This window comes from Cricetulus griseus, chromosome 3 (assembly GCF_003668045.3).
Source record: "Cricetulus griseus strain 17A/GY chromosome 3, alternate assembly CriGri-PICRH-1.0, whole genome shotgun sequence".
Classification (NCBI taxonomy): Eukaryota; Metazoa; Chordata; class Mammalia; order Rodentia; family Cricetidae; genus Cricetulus; species Cricetulus griseus.
In genome coordinates, this window is record NC_048596.1 from 8089346 (window position 1) to 8104169 (window position 14824).

The window sequence follows — 14824 nt, forward strand, 5'->3', positions numbered from 1 at the left end:
CAGACAGACTTGTCTCAATACCTCTGTGGCATGCCGTCTTTGTTTCTGCTTGCAACTTTCCATTTTAACCAAGGGCCCCCGGCTTGGGATGCATATGTTCTGGGATGTATCTTGGCATGCTTGGGCTGGTGTTTTCGAACGGGGACCTAGAAAGATTCCTGTAGCATGACAATAAGGAGGACAGTTCAGAAGCTACCCCTAATAGACCTCTTCCAGTGGCTCCCATTTAGCAAACCTTTATCTCTAGAAATATTTATATTACCTAACAGTAGCAAAATTATAGCTATAAAGTAATAACGGAAGTAATCTGATAGTGTGTGTGGGGTCACCATAGCATGAAGAATTGTGCTAAAGGCTGGCAGCATCAGGGAAATTGAGGACCACTGTGGGACACAGCCCTCCAGACCATGACCTTCCCTGGCCTCCTCAGGATCCCCAACCCTTCCTCCAGCTTCCATCCGTCCATCTTCACCCTGGTCTGTGCTGTGTACCAGCTCCCATGAGACCTGAACTTCTTGCTACCGTTGACCTTTGCACAGAGTCCCCAGTTTCAAAAAACAAGGAACCTGAAATCCAGAGAGGGAAGTGGCCTACTGGGAGATGGTTCCCTGGCCACCAGGGCTGAGTCTGGATCTCTAGACTTAGGGAAAGCGTGGGTGGAGTGGAGCTGAGGCAGTAGGTCACAGGGTGGGGAGGGGAGCTATGTAGCAGGCTTGCCAGTCAGTCCATCGGGTCCCAGGAGCCTTGGTGAGAGGCAGAGAGGCCCTGTCACCCCACTTTTCCATGTGTGAAACTTGGCTGTGGGTCTTTCCATGACCTCTGATATTGGAGATCTGACTCTTTTGATAATGTCTGCTTGGGGGCCTGAGGAAAGCATACCGGCCCAGTGTCCTAAACCCTGCCTGACCTAGAGCGTGGGTTTTGCAGCTCTCCTCTGGCTCATCCCTGTCTTCTAGGAGGTGCTGACTTTCTTCCCAGAGGACAATCCATTGCTGGCCATGGGGTCCTACTCTACTCCTCCATCTCACCAGGGTTGCTCAACAGCTGATCAGGAGGTCAGTGCCCTAGGAGGCTCCATGTTATTGGAGATGAAGGCATTCTCCCTAGTGTGTGCACGGGGATCTGCAGCATCCTGCTAGGGGGCTGGGTCTAAGGAAAGATTCAACCCTAGGCTACCATCAGCATTCCCTCTGAGCCATGTGTCTGGGGACTTCTTTAGCAGGACCTTCCTCTTGGGGACTTTACTCCAGCCTCCTGCTAATACCCAGCCCTGGTTGCTGGGCACTGTCAACAGAGCACTCCCCATGGTCTCAGACCTTGGCAGCTACTGAGAGCAGGGCTCCTTGGGGAGAAGAGCAATGCTCAGGGCTGCTCAGAGGGGGGTGAGGATGGGACTGGCGTGAGGACTGGTGGGACTGGTGGCCCCTGATAGCACTGGGTTGACTTTCTTCTTTCAGCTTCCCTCTTCCCTCAGGCAATGGGGAAGGTCAGGTTCTCCAGGCATGGAGAAAACACAGAGATCTACCTTCCCAGGGGACAGAGGTAGTGTATCCTAAATGCAGCTTGCCAGCCCCAAAGCCCTGTTTAAGCCGATGGCACCTGTCTGTGCACAATTCAGTGTCAGGGGCTCCCAGTTCTAACTGCACCCATCCCGTCTGTGTCCTAAGCTGTTCTTTAGGTTAATAATCCTTAACAGTTTTATAACCTGTATTTTGATTTTTTGTTTTGTTTTGTTTTTTGAGACAGGTTTTCGCTGTGTAACTTTGGAGCCTATCCTGGAACTCACTCTGGAGACCAGGCTGGCCTCGAACTCTCAGATATCCACCTGCCTCTGCCTCCCGAGTGCTGGGATTAAAGGTGTGCGCCACCAATGCCCAGCCCCATATTTTGATTTTTAAGACAGGATTTCATATATCTCAGGTTGACCTAGAATGCCTTGTGTACTCAGAGATGACCTAAAACTTCTGACTGCTGAGTTCTGAGATTACAGGCTACAGCACCATGTTTGGTTTATGAAGTGATAGGGATTAAACTCAGGGCTGCTGTGGAATATTCCTTTACACTGTGTGAATGTGTGTTGCTGTGATTGGTTTAAACAAGCTGACTGGCTAATAGCTGAGCAGGTTACAGTTAGGCAGGAAAGCCAAACTGAGAAGGATGGGATGAGGAAGGGCGGGGTCAGAGGAGTTCCCAGGAGACTTGAGTGAGCCACCCAAGAAATAAGATGCTAGAGCACAGGTAAAGCCATGATCCATGTGGCAATCATAGATTAATGGGAATAGGTTAATTTACATGTAAGAGCTAGTTAGTCATAAGCCTGAGCTATTGGCTGAACATTTTGTAATTAATATCAGTTTGTGTGTGTTTATTTGGGAAGGGGTAGTCAGGACAGAAAAGCTCCGCCTCTGTTTACATAGGACCTGGTATGCGATAAGCAGTCTACCAACTGAGCGACACCCCCAACATTCATTCTGTCAGTTTTCATAATAGCAAAAGCAGAGTAAACTCACTATTTAAAAACTGTCCAGGGGCTAGAGAGATGGCTCAGAGGTTAAGAGCACTGGCTGCCCCACCAGAAGACCAGGTTTGATTCTCAGCACCCACCTGGTGGCTAATAACCATCTGTAATTCCAGTTCCAAGGGGATCCAACACCCTTTTCTAACCTCCTTGGGCACTGTGCATATGTGATACACAGACATATATGCAGGCAAAGAGCATCCATACACATTAAAAAAACCAAATACATAAAAAAAAACGGTTTTTTTTTTTGTTGTTGTTGTTAAATGACAGCAACAGAGGGTGGAAGGCAGCTCCCACACCAGTGGACCATCTACAGTGCTGTGACAGGTTCATACTGGTTGCACTAATCTTCAGATCGACTCCTCAAGGAGAATTCTGGGAAACCCAAACCAGCAATGCTGCCCATGTTTGAACAGCTCCAGCCCTCCACACTACTGTCAAAAGGTCTCGCCTGGCTGTGTCTGCTCTGTCTAGAGTCTGCTGACCCTTAGTTCCAGAGTCTGTCCTTCTGTTCCTAACCACTGGCCCTCTCCTCTCCTCTTACCTTCTGCCTTTGTGCCTCGCCTGTGATCTTGCTCTTCCTTCGGGTCTGGGCTCCTGCTTCAGAGAGGTCTCTGAGCCAGCCCTGCGTGTGGGAAAGCCCCTTCTGTTAGCCTTGTGGAACTTTAGGTTCACATTTAAGTTATGGGCTTGCTTTCCAAGAACTCAAACCAAGTTATTAGAGGGGAGCCGGAACCAGTTCCCACTTTTGTTTTCCAGTGTTTGATACATTGTGACGCTCATGGATGGATGGACATTAAGTATCAAGTCTCTCTGCTCACAGTGCTGGGAATGGAAATGCAGGTGGAATAGCTATGCAAGGGCATGCTGAAGGCTGTGCTGGCTGGTTTCATGTCAACTCGACACAGGCTGGTGTCATTTGGGAAGAGGAAACCTCAATGGAGAAAAAAAAACCCACCAGATTGGGCTGTGGACACAATTAAGGGGCATTTTCTTGATTGGTGACTGATGTGAGACGGCCTAGCTCTCTGTGTAGTGCTACCCCTAGGGTGATGGTCCAGCCGGCTGAGCTGAGCGGTGGTAGCGCAGGTCTTTAATCCCAGCACTCGGGAGGCAGAGGCAGGCGGACCTGAGTCTGAGGCCAGCTGGGTCTACAAAGTGAGTTCCAGGACAGCCAGGACTACACAGAGAAACCCTATCTCAAAAAAAGAAAAATGAAAAAGGTTCTCAAAGTCAGAGGGAAGAAAGACACCAGGGAAGCAAGGCCTACTCGACACAGCAGGGCACATGTGATCTCAGAGACTGTGGCAGCTTTCGTAGGGCCTGCACAGGTCTAAGCCAGATAGAGGGGGGTCCCAGCACTGAGAAGGAGAAATGGACTCAACCCAGAAGCAATCTCTAACTGATAACTGCTCTCAAGGGAAAACTCAATTTTTTCCAATGGAGTCTCACTGAGTATTACAAACCTCACGTAAGGGCCGGCCCTGTGATCAGCAGTACATGGCCAACACAAAACGAACTCAGTGGTATTTTTGGAGGTTTTTTTTTTTTTTTTTTTTTCCACACTATGCTATGTCTGGGCTTCTTTTTTTCCTCTTACAGATCTTTTGCTTATATATTATGGTTTCCAATTGCATGTTTTTATGGGATCTCTGTGTCTCTTGTACTTTTTCTTTGACTCTTTTATTTTCTGTTTTTTGGTTTGTCTGTTTTGTCCTATTCTGGTTTTTATTTTATTCTTTAGATGCCTGTTCTTTTCTTGTGTTGTGTGCGTGCGTGCGTGCGTGCGTGCGTGTGTGTGTGTGTGTGTGTGTGTGAGAGAGAGAGAGAGAGAGAGAGAGAGACAGACAGACAGACAGACAGAGACAGAGAGACAGAGGGAGAGAGAGGGGGAGGGTGTGGGAGGAGTTGGGGGAGGGAAACCATCAACAGAATATATTCTGTTGAAAAAAATCTATTTTCAATAATAAAAAAGAAATCATAGTTAAAAGAAAAAGACACATGCCTCTCCTAGTGTGCTCTCTGCTCCCTGTTTGTCCTGTTTTGGGGTGTGTGAGCTCTCAGCTATGGGGTCAGACCCATGCCTGTCTGCCTCAGGTCATGCGCCCTGCCATGATGGTGATGGAGCCTATTCGAGAACTGTTACCACAAATAAAGCCTTTCTTCTGTAAGTGGCTTTGGGCATGGTGTTTTATCACAGCCATGGAGAAGTGGACGAGACAGGTATAACAACCACCTCAGTGGGCAGGGATTTATTTTGGCTCATGGTTTTGGAGAGCACCATGGCTGCAGCAGTGGTGACTTTGAATGTGACTTGACAGCCCATTGGCAAATCAGGAAACAAGCAGGGAACCTAAAGCAAGGCTGGCCTCTAGTGGCCCCTGTCCACCAGCTAGGTCCTACATCCCCAAATCCCCACAGGCCCCCAAAACAGCACCACCAGTTTGGGGACCAAGTGGTCAAACACATGAGTCTCTGGGGGACATTTCATATCCAAACCACAGCACCCTGTGACGCTGTCATCCAGTACAAGATTGTCTCTCTGTTAAACACAGGCCCTGACGGGTAGGGGTGGGTTTGGCTCCACTTCTCACTTCCTCTTTGAGTTCCCCTAAGGCCTTCTTATTAGCAATTAGGCCCAGAAGCCTAAGGGAATAATGCCATAAAATGAAGGGTGACCAGATGGATGAAGAGAGTGAAGGAGGGAAAGGAAGATGGACAAAAAAGCCCTATCAAAGGTTTTTGCTTGCTTGACTGTTTTTAGGCAGTTTTCACATATCCCAGCCTGTGTACAAACCCACTAAGAGTCTGAGGAGGACCTTGACCTCTGAGCCTCCTGCTTCTCCCTACTGAGTGCTGGGTTTCAGGCATATACCACCATGCTGGCTTCATGTGGTGCTGAGAATCAAATTCAGGACTTTGCCCTGAATTTGTGGGGGCAGGGCAAGCACCCCACTAATTGAGCTACACCCAATTCACTAATTCCTGAATAAGGAAAGCAGTCTAACAGAGGTGGACACTCACTCTGTCACTCCCTTGCTTGAGAAGCACTTTGACTTTTTCCTCTGTCTTTATTTAAATGTGGTGAAATGTCCTGGTCCCAAACAAAACAAAACTCTGTTTCCCGCCCCATTGCCCTCCCCTCCCACTGCCAAGCTTGTTGAAGGTCTTGGCAAGCTCACCCCTGGACTCTGTCTCCCACCACACCTAGAGCCTCATCCTCTGGCTTCAATCCAAATCACCATGGCAACTCTCAAATTGTCACTCATCAGGACCTTCTTGGCCCCAGGCGGCATTAGGAGCCCACACTCTGTTGTCCTTCCTAACCCCATTAGGCACCATTCCACACAGTACCTGCTCTTTCTCTGCAGGACGCCATCTCTTTTGCAGCTTTGCATGGCATCTGGTCCCCTCTGCGGCGGTGGCGGTGTCTCTTGCACACTGTCCCTCTGCCTTCCTTTGTTCTCATTCTGTCTCCTCCAAACATTCCAGGGTGCCCCCTGTGTGCCAGGCACCTGGTTTGGCTCTTAGTTGTATTGCCTGAGAAATCCTCATACTGATGCCCTGTTGGTGTTGTGTCAGTGCCCTCCGGGGTTGTAGGTGGAGAGATAAGGCCCGGGGACTGGCTACACAGTTGATAAGTGCTATCTTTGACACTTGACCAAATCTTGCTATTTCAAAACCTTTGTTCTTAGACCCCAAGCCACGTCCTTCTCAGCAATGCCACCCACGCCAAAGCTTCATATCTCATTTTTAAACACATTTTAATTAGATTTATTCATTGGGCATGTGTCAGGAGTTGGCGTGTCATAGCGTTCATGTGGAGGTCAGAGGACAACTTATACTCTCTCCTTCTACCATGTGGGATCCTGGGGTCAAACTCAGGTCATCAGGCTTGGTGTATAGAGGCAACTAGTCCTCAACTCTCAAGTCAATGATTTCAAGAGTAGCCTCCCTCTGGGACTCCAGTCTTGTTCTTCGAACGGCCTGATGACTTTTTCCTTAGGTGTTCCTCTAAAATCTTGAATTTGTCCCCGTCAGATCTGTTGTGAGGCTGATCTTATTGTCATCCTGAACTTTGATGTCTGCTGTGGGTTCCAGGATCTTGTGGCTGAGGGGCAAACACACCTGTACTACCCTCAGGCTCATCTGTGACATCACCTTATCCTGACCCTACTCCTGCCGTATCTTCCTGCCCAGTCCTGCACTGCCTTTCTCCATTCTCAGAGCCCAGAGCTCCCTGAGGTTCCCTCTGCTCAGGGATGACCCTCACTAGATGATGCTCGTATGTGTCCCGTTGGCCTCTCCACGGCATCTCACAAAAAGAGGAGCAAAAAGAGGAGCGTTAAAACAGACACATTCGCAAGAGAGTCCACCAAAGGAGCTGAAAACTGGATGCACTGAATGCCAATTAAGAGGGATCGACCTATGAAACAGGAGGAAAATGTTAAGTTGAGGTTTAGTCACAGATATTAGAAAGACGAGTTTTGTCTACCAATATGGTTTGGTTTCCAAAGTACAGTATTAAAAATAAAAGTGCCGCCTGGCAGTAGCACTTTAATCCCAGCACTCAGGAGGCAGAGGCAGGAGGGTCTCTTTCAGTACAAGACCAGCCTGGTCTACAAGAGCTAGTTCTAGTACAGCCTCCAAAGCCACAGAGAAACCCTCTCTCAAAAAAAACAAAACAAAACAAAACAAAACCAAAACCCAAAACCAAACAAACAAAAAAAGTGCCAGGGGAAATTTGTATACTATGTTCACATTAATGTAAAAAGTGATGAGAGACACACATATGCAAATGTATGCACTTGGAATCACATGCAGAATCTTTGGAAAGACAGACCAACCCCCCAACACACACACACACACACACACACACACACACACACACACACACACAAACACACAGCAAAAGCAATCGCTTTGAGACAAAGGAACCTGGTAAAAGGCGTTAAAGGAGATTTGCGTGTTGTTTCTGTTTGGTTTGTAAAAGCTGCTTGCAACTACCATTTTAAAGGGGTGGGAATGTGGAAAACCCTACATGAAACAGAACTGACTTAGTGAGCTCAGAAGCCAGAGTCCTGAGTAGGAGGATGCTCAGGTACCTTGAGCCATTTTCTGGGCCTTCTTCTATCTTCCTCTCAAACAAAACATCCTAGCCATCCATGGTGGTGCACGCCTTTAATCACAGTACTCGGGAGGCAGAGGTAGGCAGATCTCTGAGTTCAAGGCCAGCCTAGTGAGTTCTGGGACAGGTAGGGATACACAGAGAAACCCTATCTTAGAGAGTAGAAAGAAAGGAAGGAAGGGAGGGAGGGAGGGAGGGAGGGAGGGAGGCATATTTAGCCAGCACCATCCGAGATGACTCCCCAGCCTTGTGAGCAGCCCACCATGCTGCTCTGGCTGGGAATGCGGGGCTCAGTGGACTTCAGTTTTCATTGCCATGGCTGCTTTTAGGATTTATGGAGCCATTCCTCAACCTGAACTCAGACACACTAAAAGTCCTGGCCTCTGGCAAAGGTGTCTCCTGGCTTTTGTCACAGCATTTCTCAATGGTTGGGGTTACAGGCATGAGCTATCATATCTAATTGAAATAGAATTTTCTTTTCTTTTCTTTTTTGTTTAGTTTTTTTGACACAGGGTTTTTTGTATTGCTTTGGAGCCTGTCCTGGAACTTGCTCTGTAGACCAGGCTGTCCTCAAACTCAGAGAGCTGCCTGCCTCTATATCCCGAGTTCTGGGATTAAAGTAGTGCACCACTATTCCCAGAAAGAAATGTAATTTTCAAAATGTATTTTCAACTACTTGAGTATTTGTAATTAACAAACAGCATGTACCATTAGTAGCTATGTTGATTTTTACAAGCTGGAACCATTCTGTGTCCATATGATTTTATTCTATTTACTTAGTTTAAATATGTTCATTTTTTGTGTGAGAGCATATTTGTGACAATTCTCATCCAGATGCAGAGGACAACTTGTGGGAGTGTTTGTTTCTCTTCTTCTTTCATGTGGGTTCCAGGGATAATTCTTCCCTCCTCAGGCTTGGAGGCAAGTACCTTTACCAGCTGAGCCATTTTGAAAACCCTACTCACATGATTTTATAATGAATACAGTAACTTTTTTTCTTTTATTTTTGTTTTCTGTTTTTCAAGACAAGGTTTTTCTGTATAGTCCTGACTGTCCCAGAAATAGTTCTGTAGACCAGCCTGGCCTGGAACTTACAAAGATCCACCTGCCTCTGCCTCCTGAATGTTGAGTTTAAAGGTGTACCTTTATGGTAGAGGTAGGTGGATCTTTTTAAATTCCAGGCCAGCCTGGTCTATAAAGCTACACAGAGAAACCCTGTCTTGAAAAACAAAACAAAACAGGCATGCACTTCCAACAAGCTAGGCAGAGGTTTTCTTAGTGTATTTGGGAAGTCCCTGAAAACAGATGAGGGCTACAAACCTGCTCTGGAAGAGGTGGGGCCTGGTTTTAGTACCATGGCAAATGAAGTCAATCTTTTTAGGAACTTCCTGGAGCCATTAGGTAGGCACCAAGGTCTTGGGATGAGAAATAAATACAGCCATCCTTCTGTGTACAGTTATCCCCCCATTTCTACAAGAGATATATTGACCAGGGCCAAAGACACCAAAAAGTGCAGAGGCTACAACTCCTTGTATAAAATGCTGTCCTAGTTAGGGTTTCTATTGCTGTGAAGAGACACCATGATCACGGCAACTCTTGTAAAGGAAAAACCTTTCATTGAGACTCACTTACGTATCAGAGATTTAGTCCATTATCCTCATGGCAGGACATGGCAGCCTGCAGACGGGCACTGAAGACAGAGCTGAGAGTCCTACAGCTTGACTCACAGGCAGTTGGGAGAGGCTGTGAGTCATGCTAGGTGTAGCTTGAGCTATGTATAAGACCTCAAAGCCCACCTCCACAGTGACACACTTCCTCTAACAAAGCCACACTGACTCCAGCAAGGCCATACCTCTTATAGTGACACTCCCTTTGGACCAAGAATTCAAGCACATGAGTCTATGGGGGCCATTCCTATTCAAACCACCACAAATGACCTAATATTTATCTATGGCCAACAGAACCATTCCTGTATACTTTAGGGCATTTCTCGGTGATTTATGATGGCTATGAAAACTGCATCCTTCAGTTTTATTATCCTTATGACCAAAATACCTGAGGCAACTTGAGGGAAGAAAGACTGATTTTTGGCTCATGGGTTTCAGAGGGTCCAGTCCTGGCTTGCTGAGCCCCATGCACTTGGGCAGAACATCATGGTGGCAGAAACAGTCCTTTATCTCATGATTGACAAGAGGCAAGAACAGGAGTGAAAGTGAGAGCAAGTATGACAGATAGCAATGGCTTGGGACATGACGCTGCCCCAGAGACATCCTCCTCGTGACCTGCTTCCTCCAGTTAGGCTTTGCCCTTGCTAAAAAGGTGCCACCAACTGAGGATACTCAGCATGAGACTAGAGGGGGAATTTCACAGTTAGGCCATGTGATCCACTTCCGATCATCTCCCACAAAGCCCATAACACCTTTATGTTTCTAAAAGCATTTAGTATACCTCCAAAGTCAACAATCCCAATATTGTTTAAAAATTAAGTTCAAAGACTCAAAACAAACAAACACCATCATCATAATAAATAATTCATATACTTCCAAAACACAGTGGTATAGAACAAGCATTTCTATTCCAGAAAGGAGGAATAGACGCATAGAAGGATAACGGCACCAAATGAAGACCAAATCTAGCAGAGTAAACATTAAACCCCAAGGCTTCATATGCAACAGCAGGGGCACGCAGTGGCGTGACAGGAGTTACTAAGGCTTTAGACAACCCCACCCCAACAGCCTTTCTGGCTTGCAACCCTCAGGGCCTCGCTCCTGGTCTGCTTTCACTCCTTATCCTTATTCCTCAAAGACAGACCGTGTGTCTGACATCGCCAGCATTCCGGCTGCATGCTGAATGTACCTGCTGTGTTACAGCTTCCTGCATCATATGCCCAGGCTTCCCTTTGGAAATTATCCTCCATCTCTCACCTCTTGCATCTGCATGTCTGTAAAATTAGCACAGCCTGAACCACAGTCACAGTTGCCTCTGAACACCTGGACAGCTCAGCTTGGAAAACACTGCATAGGCATCCCTATATGTAGGGATCCTGAAAACTCTCTTGCCAAGTCTAAAATCATTCTTAAAGTCTTTATACTTTTCTTTCTTTCCTTCTTTCCCTTGCTCTCTTTTCTTCATTCCTTCCCCCTTTCTTTCTTTCTTTCTTTCTTTCCTTCTTTCTTTTTTTTTTTCTTTCTTTCTTGCAAGACAGGGTCTGACTGTAACACTGGCTGTCCTGGAACTTGCTGTATAGACTAGGTTACCTTTGAACTCAGAGATCTGCCTGCCTCTGCCTCCCATTTTCATTAAAAGTACACATTATCACATCTGGCTATCTTTACCCTCTTGATCCTGTGTTGGAGGTGATTTGTCCAATTCCTGAGATGCACTCCAGCCATCTTTCCTAATATTCCTTTACCAAAATGTAACATGAATGTTCTCTAGTTCAATTCCCAATGTACTCTTCATTTCCACCTGAACACCAAGTATAAAATCTCCACTGTCTACATTTCCAACAGCACTCTCATCTTCTCAGCTCCCACTAGAATAGCCCTGAAACTCTGCCTACAGCATCCTAGGCTTTTTCTAGCAAGTGTCTCCCAATGTTCCTGAATTTCTAGAACAAGCTAATTTGAAAGGCTTGAGTACTACGTGCCCTGGATTAGTAACAGCAACAACCCCACTCCTGGCACTAATTTCCTAGTTTTAGCATAATAGCATGACCAAATCCCCTGGGCAACAATTTAAGGGAGTAAAGGTTTATTTGCATTCATGGCTTCTAAGGGTCTAGTCTGTAGTTCCTTAGTCCCTCCCACATGTGCAGAACCTCTTAATGACAGAAGCATATGACAGAGGAGTTACTTTACCTGGTGATGGACAAGAAAGAATTGGAAAGCAAGATAGAGGAATACCCAAGGCCATGCCTCCAGTGACTCCAATAAGACCTCATCTCTTGAAATTTCCATTTCTCAAAAATAGTGCCATCAGCTGGAAATGCTTAACAAATGAACCTATGTTGAGAAGGGGGGATATTCTGTATTCAAATCATAGCATAAATACTTGTAACGTGTTTCTCATTAATGCTATCAATGAGAAAAAAATATCTGCACATTTGACCTATTTCCTCAAGTCTTTTCAGTCTGAGGCTGTTTGACTACCCACAGACATGGAGGACTGCCTGTGCTCACGACTCATTTCCAATGCATGGACTCCATTCTTTACATTTTTCATAAATCTATTTGTACTTGGTATCTACACAGGGATTTTATACTTTGGTGTATCTTTTTGTATTTGTAAATTTTGGGGGCAATGGGCACAAATGGTCCCCGAGCCACTCTCCTGGGGGCGCACCACTGTGTTGTGCTGCCTTCCAGGCACTGAGATAGAAAGGTTGAAGCTGTTCTGACCAATAGAGACCTTCTCATTAGAAGCCGCTTTTTCATCAACCAAACATGGCATGGCATGTTGTTATAAGACGAGACACATCCCCTCATATCAAAGCTGGATGAGGTAACCCAGTAGGAGGAAAAGGGCCCCCAAACAGGCAAAGCAGCCAGAGACAACCCCACTCCCACGTTAGCTGTCCTGCAAGAACACCAAACTATAGCATATGCAGGGGACCAACTTCAGGCCAGTGCAGTTTCCCTGTGAAAGGTTCAGGCTTTAATGCTGATCAGCTCTATCTCTTTAAGAGACAGACCCCGGCCCCTGACAACAGTCAGGGCACGCACAGGGATGCACCATCACCACGTCACCCGCCGCGCATTTACAGCCTGCGTGAGGACTCTGGGCATGCGTGGAACCTCGTGCGCATGCACAGCCATCCCTTTAAAAGTTCCAACTTCCCTGCTCCACTCTCTCTCTGCTTCTTTGCTCTGCTCGTCTCTTCTCCCACCTGCCCGCTTTCTCTGCCTCTCTATGGCGACCGACCATGGCGGTCAGCCTCACCCCTGTTCCTCTTCTCTCTTAGTCTCCCTACTCTGCCGGGCTTATAATAAACCAGTTAATATGTCTTATCATGCACCTCTTCTCCTCATTTTCTTTATATCTAGTTTAAACAAAAAAAAAAGACACCCTGATTGCCAGTTCAGTGTCTGTGAGCCCTATGAGCCCCGGTTAGCCTGAAATACCCCTCGATTCTAATTATCTCTTCCAGTACTCTCCCTCCACACACGCAGCCACCCTCGGGGTGCCCTCTCCCCCCCCCCCCGTTCCCTCCTGTTCCCATCCCTACCCAGAACCTACTTTTTATTGGTTTTATCTAAGAGGTAGTTCTGGCTGAAAGATGCCCTGCAGGGGTCTTTGGGCACTGGATCCAGGTGAATCCCTGATACTTCCTTCATTTACATTTTCCTATCAATAAAGGGGGGGCAGGGATTGACTAAATGATGTCTTGATGTTTCTCCTGCTTTGATATCCTAGGAATCAACTGCCCTGCTTCTGAGACCTGGTAGCAGTCCAAGAGCTAGAAGGAATTCAGAGTCATTCACTCTATGGTTATGCCTACTTTAACCAGGCTACTCAGCTCCAGGACCACCATGGTCTTAGCTCCTGGAGGTATCCTCCAAGGGCAGGGCCATGCAAATGGTGTACCCAGCATAATAAGAGGGCTTGTGTTCTATAGGAAAACTACAAATAATAATAAATTAACTAGAGCAATGTCCCTGCACCTGAGTCGCTCCCACTGTGCCCCCCTTAGCAACCCGTTTGCTCTGCCACACTCTCTCCTGTGGTCATGTGAGTGACTTCCTTGCGAAGAAAGCTACTCTAGAAAGGAAATGAGAAGAGGGAGGGTAACTTTGTTGGGGGAGGGGGACCTCTGCTTTACAGTCTTTGCCCAGTCACACCAGCCATAAGAGAGTGTGGTCTAGGTGACTATAGAGTTCATTTACCTCAGGATGAAAATAGGCTCGGTTCTCCCCAGCAGTTGACTCAGCAGGCCCTAGGAGTTCCTCTGCTAGAGGAAGCAGGGTGCTCAGGGGCTCTGGTTCCCCCCCCCCCCACCAGGTGCCACAACAGGAAGGGACTGATAACAGAAATGTCACTTGCATTTCACAACTTCCTGAGCCAGCTAGCTGACTTTCTCATGCTCTCCCCCCAAAAAAACCAAGAGTTCCAAAACCATGAAATTTCTGCCTTTGCCAAATGACAGCTTTCTCTCAGACTCCAGAGAGGGGAACAAGGCAGCGTGCCTCTGTGTGGACCTGTGTGCGTACAGAAGCCCGTGTGTACAGACAGCTGTGGCTGGTGGGGAAAGGAGCAGGCTGTGTGGTGCCCGTCCCCAGGACTGCCTTGGTCTCTGACCTCCCTCCCTGACTCCCACCCACGTATAGTGGGCACTGAGGTGGATAGCTGCTGCTCTCACCTTGCGCAGGGCTGCTCTGTGCCCTGGGGGATGAGAAATACTCCCTTCTTCTTGCCCTGGACTCTCTAGAGAGCAGCACTTCCTTGGGGGGGGGGACCCAATACTTCTCTGGAGCCTGGACAGAAGCTGAGGAGCAAGGCAACTATTCGGAGAACAGAGCCTCGCCTCCTAGCAGCTGCTCTCCTGTGAGGGTGGTTCCCTGAGAAGGGGTGACGCTGAACACTGAGAAACCTAATTTATGGCCCTAACTCTGCTACTTCTTGCTGTGTGTCTTTGGACAAGGCGGTTCTTCTCTCTGGTCTCTAGTTTCTCCTTCATTTTCCCACTTATTTATGATTTTCTTTTCCTTTTCTGTAGCTGGGATCAAACCTAGGATATTGTACAATGATCTACCACAACTAAATACATGCCCAGCTCAGTATTGTTTTTTTTTTTTTTTCAGATTTGCTCTTGATATGAGTTCACCTTGACCTTGAACTCAAGATCTTCCTACCCCCATCTTACAAGTGCTAGGATTATATATCCATCTCTACATTTCTTCCTCCAATAAAAATGAATTTGAGGCATGCTGGGCCAGCCACCTACATAAATATACTACAAACAGGAAAGCAAAAACTATGGAAAACTAAAGAAACATCGATGTTAGCAGTAGTGGTGCACACCTTTAATCCCAGCATTTAAGAGGCAGAGGCAGGCAGATGTCAGTGAGTTTAAAGCCAGCATGGTCTACAGAGTGAGTTCCAGGACAGCCAGGGCTACACAGAGAAACTCTATCTTGAAACACCAGAAAGAAAAAAAGAAAAAGAAACACTCGTGT

General features: G+C 47.0%; 1 long non-coding RNA gene across 1 annotated transcript; it reads right to left on the reverse strand.

Annotated features, from left to right (window-relative positions):
* Positions 1–6268: 6268 nt before the first annotated feature.
* LOC118238632 lies at positions 6269–9387 on the reverse strand. The gene is made up of 2 exons (XR_004769448.1): positions 9282–9387; positions 6269–6947 (listed from the first exon to the last, which is right to left on the reverse strand). It is a non-coding gene; the product is annotated as an uncharacterized LOC118238632 (long non-coding RNA).
* Positions 9388–14824: the final 5437 nt, after the last annotated feature.